This window comes from Carassius auratus, unplaced genomic scaffold, assembly GCF_003368295.1.
Source record: "Carassius auratus strain Wakin unplaced genomic scaffold, ASM336829v1 scaf_tig00046645, whole genome shotgun sequence".
Taxonomy (NCBI): Eukaryota; Metazoa; Chordata; class Actinopteri; order Cypriniformes; family Cyprinidae; genus Carassius; species Carassius auratus.
Window position 1 is genome coordinate 407 of NW_020526989.1, and position 16,626 is coordinate 17,032.

A 16,626-nucleotide genomic window follows, 5' to 3' on the forward strand; every position below is an offset into this window, starting at 1 on the left:
AAAAGCTATAGCCAAAGACTCAAGCTGGTCTATTTAAATAGTTTCCTGTATAGATTTGCGATAGTAATTTATAGATGTCTTGAATGAAATGCAGGAAATTAAGAGAGCTGATAGCAATAAAATACAGAAATTTGTAATGAACTGTGAAGTTCTTGTAAAGCGCAGGTCAGCATAAAAAAAATCGCTTTTGAAAGAAGTTGTTGATATTATTATTATTATTATTATTATTATTATTATTATTATTATTATTATGTGTATCAACGGAGACACTAGTATCTAGAAATACAATAGTTCAATAGACAAGATGAGTTAAACTTCTCTTACCTCGTCTTCATTTCCTGTAAAGTCAATTGTTATCATGTTCGAGCCAAATTGAAAATTGTGCTCCTTTTTCAGAGTCCCACCAGCAGGAAGCGTGTTTTCATTATATGAACTCACAAACTTAAAGTCACTGGTGCGCGAGCCTGTGGTTAGATACGCGTCATAATTGTAAGAGCTGCGGAGAGTTCCTGCTCCATCCACCTCTGCATAGTTGGGAGGGAGATAGGCACTGGGAACAGCAACTGCTCCATCAAACAACAGTCTGGGCTTTCTCCTGTGACAAAACTTCACTGCCACGATCAGAATGATGAACGTCAGGAAGAAGGTGGACACAGAAACTAATGCAATGATCAAATATGATGTCAGTTCAGAGTTGTTTTCCTCATAAGTCATATCTTTAAGTTCAGGAACTTCAGAAAGGTTGTCAGAAATTAGTAAATTTACAGCACAGGTGGTGGACAGAGAGGTCTGTCCATTATCCTTCACTGAAATAACAAGGTTCTGCTTCATATTGTCAGATTCAGAAATGTCTCGTTGTGTTTTGATCTCTCCACTGTGGAGACCAATGGAGAAAAGTCCAGGATCAGTAGATTTGACAATCTGATAGGACAGCCATGCATTCTGTCCAGAGTCAGCATCTACAGCGATCACCTTGGACACCAGAGAGCCTGAGAGAGACACTTTAGGGATCATTTCAGTCATTAAAGACTTTCCATCAGGGACAGGGTATAATATCTGTGGAGAGTTATCATTCTCATCTGTTATGAAGACTTTCACAGTCACGTTACTGCTGAGCGGTGGAGATCCATTGTCTCTGGCAACAACTTTGACAGTGAAGTTTCTGAACTGCTCATAGTCAAATGATCTTACAGCATGAATCACCCCTGTATCTCCATTAACAGACAGAAAGGAGGACACTGGGACCCCATTGACTTCACTGGGAGCCAGAGAGTACAGTACAGTCCCATTCTGTCTCCAGTCTGGGTCATTTGCACTGACAGAACAAACAGAAGTACCTGGTTTGTTGTTTTCACTTATGTAAGTGCTGTAGGACTGCTGTTCAAACACAGGAGGATTGTCATTCACATCTGAGACAAATAAATTAATTATCATGAAGGTGGATAGTGGTGGAGATCCCCCATCTGTGGCTGTGATGGTAATATTATAATCAGATTCTTTCTCTCTGTCTAGAGCTTTTGTAGTTACTAGAGAGAAATAGTTTTTAACAGATGGGTTCAGTTTGAAAGGAACATTTTGCTGAACGGAGCAACGAATCTGACGATTTTCTCCTGAGTCTTTGTCTTGAACATTAATGATTCCCACCTCGGTTCCTGGCTCAGAGTTTTCAGGTACCGGATTATTCAAAGATTTAAGGATGATTCTTGGTGAATTATCATTAACATCAGTTATATCTATTATAATTTTAGCAGTTGATGCCAATCCCAATGCATCTTTAGCTTGAATTCCCATTTCATAAATTTTGTCTTTTTCATAATCAATTTCTCCAGTCACCACAATTTGTCCCGTTATCTTATCAATAGAAAATAATTTAGAAGTTTTGTCTGATATTCTGCTGAATTCATATGTCACTTCCCCATTTGGACCTTCATCAGCATCAGTGGCGCTCACTTTGATTATCTCTGTTCCTGAAGGTGTATTTTCAGCCACAGTGACTTTATAAACAGACTCACTAAACACTGGCACATTATCATTAGCATCGAGAACAGTGATGTGTATGACAGCAGTTCCAGACCTCTGTGGTGAACCACCAATCAGTGGCTGTGAGTATCATATCTATCTCCTTCTGCTGCTCACGATCCAACTCCTTTTCCAACACTAGTTCAGCATATTTTCCTCCATCTGCAGTATCATGAACATTCAAAACAAAATGTTTATTTTTCTCCAGTGAATAGCTGTTTATAGCATTTTGTCCAATATCCGTGTCATGCGCCTCATCCAAACGGAATCGCTGGCCTTTGTCTACGGACTCTCTGATTTCTAAGTCAATACGTTTTCTTGCAAATCGTGGAGTGTTGTCATTTATATCTTCAATTTGCAGAATTATACGGTGAACTTCAAGAGGGTTTTCCAGGACGAGCTCATAACTGAGAATGCAGGACATTCGAGATCCACAAAGCTCCTCTCGGTCTATTGTCTCTGTCACGATTAAATCACCAGTATTCAGATTAACATCACAGTACCGTTTGCTGCTGTCCTCCATTTCTACCCGAGTCTTACGAGCAGACAATTGTTTCACATCCATCCTCAGATCCTTGGCTATATTTCCAATTATATACTGGCGCTTCGTTTCTTCCGGAAAGCTGTAGCTCAGATCAGCACAGACGGTTCTAAGATGAAAGAAATAAAACACGAAAAACGCAAAGGAATAAACTGAAACTAAACTGTATTCCATTTTGAATCGTTGATGATGCAAATTCTCAACAGTAAATGTCTCTTAAAAGGATTATAATCCAATAATTCTGTCAGCATAGACGGACGGTGATTCCATTTTTGGCGACGTTTATTCTAACAGACAGAGCTCAAACTGCATACATTAAGTGTGGGAGGAGTGATTTATCAGTCTTGGTGAATAGCGACACTCTGAGTATTTGGGGTCATTGCATCATTCATGTATTTATCGAAAATATAGAGTTAACCAAGTAGAGTTTGATGTTTGCCAACGCCTACTATTGTAAAATGACAATTTTACATAAAAATAATACAGGAAAGAAATTATAAAAGGTTACACTTTTCCAGCTAAACAATAACAAAGAGTTCTGGCGGTGTCCTTGGTTGTGGTTCTGAAATGGGATAACTTCAACGACAAGACATTAAACGAGAAAATACTAACGTAACTTTAAATGGTATCCTCATCATCCTAATTTTAGATTCAACAAAGTTTTTTTTTTTTTTATTTATTTTTTTAACGTTTTAGCGTATTCACAGTAATTTCGGCCTCAAAGTAATAGTTATTGTAGAACTTTCAGAAAATCTGCGATTGAACTTCCAAAAGAGCTAATTTTGTTTTCAGGATAAAACTACAACAGAAAATCACAAGAAACCGTTCAATCTGACAGGTCTGAAACGCACAGTTTAACCAATGCCACATAACTAAACCCGTTTGAAGACCGCAATTATTCACAAATAAACAATAAATGTATTAAAAAAATAAATAAATAAATAAATAAAGAAAGAAATAAAAATAGTGAAAAAATTGACTTTAAGGTTTCTTTGTTGTAGTTGTTGTTTTTATTTTTATTTTTTTATTTTTTTTACCAGAATTGATGAATGCAATATTGTAGTCCTTTTAATAGTGTGTAGGAAGTACTCAAATTTCAACACGGTCTCACTCCCAACTCGTCACATATGGACGCTTGGTCAGGACCCCTTGGCGTCACATTTTAACGCACTGGGTATCCCTTTGGCGTTATTTTTCAACGAGCAGGGCAGTCCAATTGACTTCTATGGAACCCTGAACCCGAGCCTGAGGCGCCGAAATTTGACGTTTTGGGTAAGCACGCGCAGCCCTTTGTTTGCTGTGGATGAAAAAAAAAAAAAAAAGTTCGCTGTGGATGGATCTAGACTACAATAAATACGAACAGATAGGAATAGGCTACAATAAATGATCTATGCTGAGGCTGGTTAAATGGTGTCCCCCATATCATCTTTATCTGGCCACACAACTAGGTTTTAATGTTAAGAAATCCCTCGCAGTCTGATATCAAAGCGCCCTCTGAGAAATAGGGGGAGCGTTCGTCGTGCTGTTTAACAGCATTCAGCGGTGAGTTTAACAACGCTCTACTGCAGGTAGAATAGCGTCCAGATGTGAGTTTAACCAAAACAACGATCAACTGCAGGTAAAACACTATTCAGCGGTGAGTTTAACAACGCTCTACTGCAGGTAGAACAGCATCCAGATGTGAGTTTAACCAAAACAACGATCAACTGCAGGTAAAACACTATTCAGCGGTGAGTTTAACAACGCTCTACTGCAGGTAGAATAGCCTCCAGATGTGAGTTTAACCAAAACAACGCTCAACTGCAGGTAAAACACTATTCAGCGGTGAGTTTAACAACGCTCTGCGGTGCGTGCAGTAAGCAGTTTAAGCGTTTTCTGCCAGGTCACAGGGTAAGTGACTAATTATAGGTGATGCATGCTGGATAATGTTTATTTTTATTTTTATAGGAGTCTGGTATTGATAAATAAATGCACATATGCTTGTGTTCGATTAATCAATGTCTTGTTTATTTATTTCTTTATTAAATATCCTCTAAATTAATAACTCTGACGTCATTGTATGGCGCGATCGTGATCCCGAGGTTCATTGCGTTTTTCCCTTTCCACTCGGTAAGTAGAAATTAATTAATAGAGATCGAGACTATTCTTAAATTTACACAATAAAACTGTAGAATCAGGACAAGTTGTGTTTAGAACTTTAAGACGTGTAAGGCAGCAATTTATTAGGACGGTTAATGATAGAAAATTAAATATATATATATTTAAATTACTTGCTGCACCACATGTGCAGTAGGCTACCAAAGTTAGCTAATTAAATTCAAAGTTAATTTTTTTTCGCATATAATCATGAAGGTGCAATCATGGGGAATACAAGATTTTCAGTACTGATGTGTTTCCAGTTACCTATTTTATATAGCTCAAACTATTAAGCCATTTTAGCTAACATTATAAATGGTCAGGCCAGTAATTGTTTAAAATCCACGGATAATTTGATAATAAATGCCTAAATATTATCTATAATAATCAGTAGAAACAAATTCATAACAACAACAGTTTTGTGTCTCAGCACAATTTCTCACTATAAAATAAATAATTTAAATGTTCGTTCAGAGGTTATATAGGAGGCTATGTTGAACATTGCAATTTTTCTATTTCTTTCTTTTGTATTAAAATAACAAAATTCCACCTTCCCAAGCTCATTTATTGACACATGGTGCAACCCAAAATCAACCAAACGGGTGGAAAAACTGTTAAATCTGGTAACATTAATGAAGAATACTGGTGTAAAGTGTAAGGCATAGGTGTCAAACTCAATTCCCGGAGGGTCGCAGCCCTGTAGAGTTTAGTTCCAACCCTAATTAAATGCACCTTACTCAGCTAATCGAGTCCTTAAGGTTTATTTGAAAGTTAAAGGTATGTTTCCTGGAGCAGGGCTGAGCCCCTTCAGGAACTGAGTTTGACACCTCTGGTGTAAGGTGTTAAATTATTAATATATTTTTTTTCTCTCTCATCAGGTCTTTCAAATTTGCCTGCTCTTTATTCCAAACCTCGACCACACATACAGACAAACACACTCACTCACTCACACACAATAAAGGCACTTTTAAGAGCCACGTCCGTCCTGTTTACCTGTCTGTGCTGTAGTTTACTTGTCACTCTCTTTTTAGCTCTCTCTATATATTTATCTCTATTTTCATCTTTATTTGTTTTATTTGACCATCCTTCCAGTTCTCTTAATAGTTCCTAAAAATCCTCTTTATCGTAACAGTTTGTCCATCTGTTGTTTGTTTTTGTGTATATTTCTTGTCTAGTCATGACAAGGCCCAAATTCAGGCCCTGCCCTTCTTGCCAGACTCCCAATCAGGCAAGCAGGAAAACTTGTCATGTCTGCTTTGGAAGCCTGTCCACCAAAAACAAAATAAAAGAAAAAGTGGCATCACTGGATAGCCAGTGGGGGAAATCTGTCCTTAAAAGCAGAAATGCTGGGCGTATAATTGATTCTGCCCGTATTGCAGTAAGTTAAAAAGTTCATATTTCATACATTATTGTGAAGTGAAACCGAAAGGCCATGTTTTTGACATACTAAATATCATACTAATATGATCTGGCCTTTACAAACATATTTACATACATCTTATTTCATACATGGAAGAAGCCATCTTTACTTATACATTTTGTTAAAGAGTTACTAAATTGTATTCTGTGTCAAGTATTAAGTAAGTCATGATGGCAATGGCAGAAACTAGCAGTACCTCTGGCCTTACCTTATATTGATGATCGATTGTATACAGTTCAAGAGTAATGTGTCTTCTAAAATAATCTTAATGAAACGGGTTATGGCTTATTTTCTTGCATTGTTTTTCATTAAATGAAATTTATTTAACAGTACTGATGTTTCTAATACATCAGTGGGTGTACTGTAACTAATTAATGTGTGTAATAACTAATGAAGTTTAATAACTGCTTTTGTTCATTTCAGGTGCTGAAACTTGAGGCTGTCGGATACAAGCCAATTTTATTTATTGGGAAACAGGACAAAAGGGCTTCAAATAAGTGGGTGGCAGATATCACAGAGTCCAATAAACAAGACATTGATTAATCGAACACAAGCATATGTGCATTTATTTATCAATACCAGACTCCTATAAAAATAAAAATAAACATTATCCAGCATGCATCACCTATAATTAGTCACTTACCCTGTGACCTGGCAGAAAACGCTTAAACTGCTTACTGCACGCACCGCAGAGCGTTGTTAAACTCACCGCTGAATAGTGTTTTACCTGCAGTTGAGCGTTGTTTTGGTTAAACTCACATCTGGAGGCTATTCTACCTGCAGTAGAGCGTTGTTAAACTCACCGCTGAATAGTGTTTTACCTGCAGTTGATCGTTGTTTTGGTTAAACTCATATCTGGATGCTGTTCTACCTGCAGTAGAGCGTTGTTAAACTCACCGCTGAATAGTGTTTTACCTGCAGTTGATCGTTGTTTTGGTTAAACTCACATCTGGATGCTGTTCTACCTGCAGTAGAGCGTTGTTAAACTCACCGCTGAATAGTGTTTTACCTGCAGTTGATCGTTGTTTTGGTTAAACTCACATCTGGACGCTATTCTACCTGCAGTAGAGCGTTGTTAAACTCACCGCTGAATGCTGTTAAACAGCACGACGAACGCTCCCCCTATTTCTCAGAGGGCGCTTTGATATCAGACTGCAAGGGATTTCTTAACATTAAAACCTAGTTGTGTGGCCAGATAAAGATGATATGGGGGACACCATTTAACCAGCCTCAGCATAGATCATTTATTGTAGCCTATTCCTATCTTGTCGTATTTATTGTAGTCTAGATCCATCCACAGCGAACTTTTATTTTTTTTTTCATCCACAGCAAACAAAGGGCTGCGCGTGCTTACCCAAAACGTCAAATTTCGGCGCCTCAGGCTCGGGTTCAGGGTTCCATAGAAGTCAATTGGACTGCCCTGCTCGTTGAAAAATAACGCCAAAGGGATACCCAGTGCGTTAAAATGTGACGCCAAGGGGTCCTGACCAAGCGTCCATATGTGACGAGTTGGGAGTGAGACCGTGTTGCAAATTTATGAAATGAAAAACTCACGTCCTACATATTCTGTTCCATGTAATGAAAACACATCACATATTGACGTTCAAGTATGAAGTATTTCAAATCTTATTATTGTGAAAATAATTATTTACTTCAGAAGAATTAAACTAGAAAGTAAGTGAAAAAGGACACGTTTTCAGAGCCACATTACAACAGTCAGTACTGGTGCTGTCCTGACCTGCGGTTCTGTAAACGAATGACCTCATAGACAGATGCTGCGAAAAAACACATTAGTAATTCTGAATTTACCTTAAATAAACGAGAAAATTATTTTTTAACATAAGATGAATGTCTTTAGGTACTTCAACCATACCTACTCCATGTTTTAACCTAAATGATGTGTAACTAAATAAATAAATAACAATACAATATATAAATAGACAAATGAACTGTCAGAAGAAGAAAAAAAATGCACAACTCTTATGAGGCTTTAGACAAAATAGTGGATAATATTATAAAAAAGACTATAACTCTGTGAAAGACTATAACAATAATTAACAAAGAAAGAAAGAAAGAAAGAAAGAAAGAAAGAAAGAAAGAAAGAAAGAGAGAAAGAAAGAACTACCATGAAAATAACCTTATGTATCTGGTTCAAAATTCATTAGTGCAATGAGAAAGTATGTGATGCCACATTTGTGCTCTTCTGTGCCATGCAAAGTTGAATTGTTGATGCTGATTTAATTTGATTAGTAATTTATTCCTCCTGATTGTATCTTATTATTTTAATTAAATTTATTGTTGAATAAAATTTTTAAAAAGTTAAAATTAAAAATAAATAAATAAAAGTTTATACATCTTTTTTGGGACAAAATATAGCATATATTTAATAAAGTTAGAGGCATTACAAATGTAACACACAAAAAAATTTAAATAGAAAACTTTAAGGAGTCGAGTAGGAAAACAAGTGCTCTTGAAAATTTATGCAAGCATGGAGTCCTTAAGATAATGTTACCTTTTAAAAACTATTTGCAAATGTTTATGCAAAGTGTAAACTCTAAAATGTAATCTACAAATCAGGCAATATTGTGCCAGTAAATAAGAGGTGTTTTTAAGGGGTTAGCTAAATGGGATCATCACTAATCATTCAGAGTTTTAATCAAATCATTCTTTCATTTAACTAATTCTTTATTATTATTATTATTATTATTATTATTATTATTATTATTATTATTATTATTATTATTATTAAACACAATCAGTTATTAATGATGCTTACATTAAAAAGTGCAGTCACACACAATGTATCTTTAATTTGGCCAGAATTGCAGGTGCCTCTCTTAATATCCAAGATGGTTTGGAGAAAATATGAAATAAGTTTAATGTTATTATAGATTATATAGTGTTTTATAATTAAATACATCCAAAAGGTCATCTAAAATTACAATTCCAACCCCCACCCACCTTCCAACCTAGAGTCCCCTCAGTGAATTTTGACCATTTCCACGACTGGATATAACACAGATATTTGTAATGAAGTGTGAGATTCACCCATAGGATTTAAACAAGAACCACTTTAAAAAGAAGTGCCTGACATAATCATCATAATCATCATCATCATCATCATCAATAAAACAACAGGAAATCAAGAGAGTCCAGAAGAAGTTAACTTGTCTTACCTCGTCTTCATTTCCTTTAATGTCAAGTGTTATCATGCTAGAGCCAAACTGAATATTGTGTTGCTTTTTCAGAGTCCCACCAGCAGGAAGCGTGTTTTCATTATATGAACTCACAAACTTAAAGTCACTGGTGCGCGAGCCTGTGGTTAGATACGCGTCATAATTGTAAGAGCTGCGGAGAGTTCCTGCTCCATCCACCTCTGCATAGTTGGGAGGGAGATAGGCACTGGGAACAGCAACTGCTCCATCAAACAACAGTCTGGGCTTTCTCCTGTGACAAAACCTCACTGCCACGATCAGAATGATGAACGTCAGGAAGAAAGTGGACACAGAAACTAATGCAATGATCAAATATGATGTCAGTTCAGAGTTGTTGTCCTCATAAGTCATATCTTTAAGTTCAGGAACTTCAGAAAGGTTGTCAGAAATTAGTAAATTTACAGCACAGGTGGTGGACAGAGAGGTCTGTCCATTATCCTTCACTGAAATAACAAGGTTCTGCTTCATATTGTCAGATTCAGAAATGTCTCGTTGTGTTTTGATCTCTCCACTGTGGAGACCAATGGAGAAAAGTCCAGGATCAGTAGATTTGACAATCTGATAGGACAGCCATGCATTCTGTCCAGAGTCAGCATCTACAGCGATCACCTTGGACACCAGAGAGCCTGAGAGAGACACTTTAGGGATCATTTCAGTCATTAAAGACTTTCCATCGGGGACAGGGTATAATATCTGTGGAGAGTTATCATTCTCATCTGTTATGAATACTTTCACAGTCACGTTACTGCTGAGCGGTGGAGATCCATTGTCTCTGGCAACAACTTTGACAGTGAAGTTTCTGAACTGCTCATAGTCAAATGATCTTACAGCATGAATCACCCCTGTATCTCCATTAATAGATAGAAAGGAGGACACTGGGACCCCATTGACTTCACTGGGAGCCAGAGAGTACAGTACAGTCCCGTTCTGTCTCCAGTCTGGGTCATTTGCACTGACAGAACAAACAGAAGTTCCTGGTTTGTTATTTTCACTTATATAAGTGCTGTAGGACTGCTGTTCAAACACAGGAGGATTGTCATTCACATCTGAGACAAATAAATTAATTATCATGGAGGTGGATAGTGGTGGAGATCCCCCATCTGTGGCTGTGATGGTAATATTATAATCAGATTCTTTCTCTCTGTCTAGAGCTTTTGTAGTAATCAGAGAGAAATAGTTTTTAACAGATGGGTTCAGTTTGAAAGGAACATTTTGCTGAACAGAGCAACGAATCTGCCGATTTTCTCCTGAGTCTTTGTCTTGAACATTAATGATTCCTACCTCGGTGCCTGGCTCAGAGTTTTCAGGTACTGGATTATTCAAAGATTTAAGGATGATTCTTGGTGAATTATCATTAACATCAGTTATATCTATTATAATTTTAGCAGTTGATGCCAGTCCAGAGGCATCTTTGGACTGAATTATCATTTCATAATTTTTTTTCACTTTCATAATCGATTTCTCCAACCACCATAATTTGTCCCGTTTTTTTTATCAATTGAAAACAATTTTACAGCTTTGTCTGATATTCTGCTGAATTCATAGGTCACTTCGCCGTTTGGACCTTCATCAGCATCAGTGGCGCTCACTTTGATTATCTCTGTTCCTGAAGGTGTATTTTCAGCCACAGTGACTTTATAAACAGACTCACTAAACACTGGCACATTATCATTAGCATCAAGAACAGTGATGTGTATGACAGCAGTTCCAGATCTCTGCGGTGAACCACCATCAGTGGCTGTGAGTATCATATCTATCTCCTTCTGCTGCTCACGATCCAACTCCTTTTCCAACACTAGTTCAGCGTACTTTCCTCCATCTACACTATCGTGAATATCCAATACAAAATGTTTATTTTTCGCAAGTGCATAACCTTTAATACCATTTTTTCCTATATCCTTGTCATGTGCCTCATCCAAGCGGAATTTCTGGCCTTTGACTGCTGATTCTGTAATTTCAAAACTAATACGTTCGTTTGGAAATCGTGGTGCATTGTCATTTATATCCTGAATTTGTAGAATTATACGGTGCACTTCAAGAGGGTTTTCCAGGACGAGCTCATAACTCAGAATGCAGGACATTCGAGATCCACAAAGCTCCTCTCGGTCTATTGTCTCTGCAACGATTAAATCACCAGTATTCAGATTAACATCACAGTACCGTTTGCTGCTGTCCTCCGTTTCTATCCGAGTCTTACGAGCAGACAATTGTTTCAAATCCATCCTCAAATCCTTGGCTATATTTCCAATTACATACTGGAGCTTCGTTTCTTCCGGAATATTGTAGCTCAGATCATCACAGACGGTTCTGAGAGCAAAGAGAACGAGGGCAACGAAATGCGTAAAAAAAGGAATTGAAAATAGCCTGTGTTCCATTTTTGAAGATTAGATTTTGCGCCTTCTCAATTGCAAACAGATCTTAGAAATATGCTATAATAATTATATCTGTGTCGACGGACTGTTACTCCATTTTGTTCGGCGTTTATTCTAACAGACAGATCTCTTGTTGCATACATTATAAATGGGAGGAGAGACGCATCACTTTGCAGACTTAGTGAATAGCGACACTGTGAGTATTATCTGTTAATTGCAACACTCAAATATTTAATGAAAGGACTTCAGTGATTAAACTAAGTTACGTGTCATATTTGAAAAGGCGTATTATTGTAAAAAAAAAAAATAGTTTGCATAAACGTGTAGCTATATTTATATTGGGAAGGAACTGAAAATTGTCACGCAATCAAAAATAAACTTTAAAAGACAGCTCTGTCGCTGTCCAGTCTTCTGGTCCTGAAACCGGTGACCTTACAGACATTAGAACAGACAGTGATGTGTATGACAGCAGTGCCAGACCTCTGCGGTCAACCACCACCATCGGTGGCTGTGAGTATCATATCTATCTCTCTCTGCTGCTCACGATCCAACTCCTTTTCCAACACGAGTTCAGCGTATTTTCCTCCATCTGCAGTATCATGTCTGAATCATGAACATAATGCAAACTGAAGTTCTGGCCTTTGCCTTCCGATTCCTTTTTTTTTTTTCACCAGTTCAAATAAACGTAGTTCCTTAGTATGTTTTAAATTATATACATTTTACTATTGACCTCAGAGTGAAAATAAAAAAATAATAATAATAATCAGAAAGCTTGTATCAAAATGTCATGAAGCTGTTAACTCTGGCAAAGATCAAATACACTGTTTTATTAGACATATTTTTCAATACGTTTCTTAAAAAAAAAAAAAAAAAAAAAAAAAAAAAACGTGGACCTGCAGTGCTCATAATCTAAATACACTAAGGAAAAGATAAGATAAATCCATGCCTCAAGAGTAGAACGTTGCATTTTTCAAATTTGATGAAGGCAACATTTTCGTCGATCACACCACCAAAAAGTCTAAATGCCGTGCAGAAATATACACATTTGATGAACCAGTAATAGGGTCCACTAAACAGTTTCCATTATATCAGTAGTAAACTTGTTCTGAGCTGAATAAGTAATACTAAAGGGATAATATAAATATAATGCACAACAATAAAGTGTGAGGTTATCATAAAATAATACCCCACCACAAATGTTTAATCAAGAACCGCTTATTCAATACTAATACTATTCAAAATCCATAGTGAACACATAATCAAAGTAAAAATAATCGAAGTTAAACCTCTCTTACCTCATCTTCATTTTGTGCAACATCAAGTGTTATCATATTGGTTCCAAATTGAATAGTGCGCTCCTTTTTCAGAGTCCCACCAGCAGGAAGCGTGTTTTCATTATACGAACTCACAAACTTAAAGTCACTGGTGCGCGAGCCTGTGGTTAGATACGCGTCATAATTGTAAGAGCTGCGGAGAGTTCCTGCTCCATCCACCACTGCATAGTTGGGAGGGAGATAGGCACTGGGAACAGCAACTGCTCCATCAAACAACAGTCTGGGCTTTCTCCTGTGACAAAACTTCACTGCCACAATCAGAATGATGAACGTCAGGAAGAAGGTGGACACAGAAACTAATGCAATGATCAAATATGATGTCAGTTCAGAGTTGTTTTCCTCATAAGTCATATCTTTAAGTTCAGGAACTTCAGAAAGGTTGTCAGAAATTAGTAAATTTACTGCACAGGTGGTGGACAGAGAGGTCTGTCCATTATCCTTCACTGAAATAACAAGGTTCTGCTTCATATTGTCAGATTCAGAAATGTCTCGTTGTGTTTTGATCTCTCCACTGTGGAGACCAATGGAGAAAAGTCCAGGATCAGTAGATTTGACAATCTGATAGGACAGCCATGCATTCTGTCCAGAGTCAGCATCTACAGCGATCACCTTGGACACCAGAGAGCCTGAGAGAGAAACTTTAGGGATCATTTCAGTCATTAAAGACTTTCCATCGGGGACAGGGTATAATATCTGTGGAGAGTTATCATTCTCATCTGTTATGAAGACTTTCACAGTCACGTTACTGCTGAGCGGTGGAGATCCATTGTCTCTGGCAACAACTTTGACAGTGAAGTTTCTGAACTGCTCATAGTCAAATGATCTTACAGCATGAATCACCCCTGTATCTCCATTAATAGATAGAAAGGAGGACACCGGGACCCCATTGACTTCACTGGGAGCCAGAGAGTACAGTACAGTCCCGTTCTGTCTCCAGTCTGGGTCATTTGCACTGACAGAACAAACAGAAGTACCTGGTTTATTATTTTCACTTATATAAACCGCATATGTCTGTAACTCAAATATAGGGGAGTTGTCGTTGATGTCGGAAACTTGTATGTTCAGAGTTAGATTCGAGAATAAGGATGGTGTACCTCCATCCGTTGCTGTTATTGTTACATTATAATTTTCGATTTGCTCCCGATCAAGCGAACGAGTTGTAGTGATAATAAAATAAGACTTGATGTACGGCTGAAGTTGAAATGGCTGACTTGAAGAAATGGAACAACTAACCCGGCTGTTTTCACCGGAATCTTGGTCCTTTACATTTATTACAGCGACCTCTGAACCGGGTGGGATATTTTCTGGGATTTGGCTATTCAGAGACTTTACTGATATAACAGGCGCGTTGTCATTTATGTCATCTATTTCAATGACAACTTTACAGTGGCCTGTCTGACCTCCACCGTCCTCCGCCTGCACTTCCATCTCGTACAATGAGGACTTTTCGTGGTCCATCTGTCCAATTACGGATATTTCTCCATAATTTTCGTCAATTTTAAAACAATTCTTTTGTGTTGTCAGATAGGTGATTGATATAATATGTTATTTGTCCATTTGCGCCCTCATCCACATCGATCGCAGCAATTGTAATGACAGACGTTCCGAGTGCTGCATTTTCGGATAAACGAGTTTTGTACAAAGGCTGCGAAAATACTGGTGCATTATCATTCACATCTATCACGAACACTTCGATAACAACAGTTCCAGATTTGGGAGGATTTCCCCCATCCACCGCAGACAATATTAAGGAATGCTCTCCTCTTGTCTCTCTATCCAGACTGTTTTTCAAAACTATGTCCACATACCTGTCTTTATTTGATTTTGAATCAAGAACAAAATATTTGTTTTGACTAAGAATATAGGTCTGGACTGAATTTATTCCAACATCCAAATCGCGTGCACGAGCTATTTGTAATTTACTTCCGATAGGTGCTGCTTCGCTTATCTCTAGCTTAATTGAATCTTTGGGGAAAGCAGGGGGGTTGTCATTGATATCCTGGACCTCCAAAACAACGTTATGAAGCTCTAAAGGATTCTCAAGAATAAATTCAAAGTGCATGAGGCAGGGGGAGGTCGTTCCACACAGCATCTCTCGGTCGATCCTTTCTGTAACAAAAAGATTTCCAGAACCCACGTCTACTTCACAATATCTTTTATCCCCTTGGTAATCCAAACGGGCTTTGCGAAACGTCAAGCGATCGGAATCCAAATTGAGGTCCTTACTTAGACTTCCAATAACATATTTTGTCTTTGTTTCCTCCGGCACAGAATAACGAACATCAGCAGCAGCAATGCAAAAAAGAAGCGATGCTATCCATAATCGCCATTTGGCAAAACGCAGTTTAGACATTTTCGCCATATTATGGTATAATAAAGTAAAGCGTTGTTTTGAAAAGCTCTTCACAAACAACCGACTTATGTCGTCGTCGTCCGCACAAATGTTAACATAACAGAAATATACCCGCACCAATGGGTGTGTGCTTATGCCCTAAAACAGCAGTGCTAGTCAACAGCGACGCTGTGTGGTTGAATTGAGTTTAGGTTTAGTCTGTGAGGTTTTTGTCATGGTGAGCAGATGCCACTATTTATTTATTTATTTATTTATTTAGTAATGGAGGTTTAAATCCACAATTTTATTCTTACCCGGTATGTCACATATAACTCTGAAATAGTATTATTTTCTAAAAAGAAGACCTGATTAATACAAAACCCTAAAACACTAAATATTAACTTGGGCTTTTGTTCACACTGCGGATAAACCACAAAAACCAACAGTAGGCATATTAATATGACATTATGGTCTTTGTTTTAATTCCAAACGTTTGTAAGTATTTATATGGATAAAGAGTACTTTGTTAATTATTATTATTATTATTATTATTATTTATTTATTTATAGGTGTAGATCATGTCAGCTACACACGCCACAAACTGGCGCATGTTTTCAGCACCATGGACAGCGCACTCCGTACAGTCGCGAAACAAAGCAGCTGAAATAGATACTTCAGATACAGCTAAAATTCGAGTTGGAAAGGTATTCAGCATACTGAGAAAATGTTTTATTTTATATTCTTATATATATATATATATATATATATATATATATATATATATATAGTCAAGAGAGAGAAAGTGACAGTTTAGCCAATGCTAGACTGACTAAGCCTAAAATAGAAACAGAAATATAAACTAACCCTAGCTTATATTTTTGTATTCTATGTGTTTTCTTTTTCTATTTAGTAATCCGTCAGAATGTTGGAGAAAAGATCCGAAAGAGGCAGTTTCAATGCATACATTATTATACATTCAAAGTTCAGCGGTTCAAACTTGCATTTTGCCTTACTTCAAATAATTACCCCAAGCACAGGAACTTAATTTAATCCTTGTATTTCATTCCTTGGAGAACAATAGCATCGGTTTGTTTCAGAAGATGTATTATTTGTGAAGGTGAAACTTTCAGGTCCAGCTTATTTGAATAGTCACTAAAAAATCTTGCAATAGAAAGCTTATTCAAGTTACCACATAGCCTGCCACTGTAAGCTGTGAACCAGTTTAATGACAAATATCCAGCTGGTAAAAAGTGTTAG

The 16,626-nt window shown here is 37.2% G+C and overlaps 3 pseudogenes; all 3 read right to left on the reverse strand.

Moving 5' to 3' along the window:
- Positions 1-324: 324 nt before the first annotated feature.
- On the reverse strand, positions 325-2,865 carry LOC113088638 (protocadherin beta-7-like; annotated as a pseudogene).
- Positions 2,866-6,681: 3,816 nt separating this feature from the next.
- Positions 6,682-11,852, reverse strand: LOC113088639 (protocadherin beta-7-like; annotated as a pseudogene).
- Positions 11,853-12,956: 1,104 nt separating this feature from the next.
- LOC113088640 (protocadherin beta-16-like) lies at positions 12,957-15,664 on the reverse strand (annotated as a pseudogene).
- Positions 15,665-16,626: the final 962 nt, after the last annotated feature.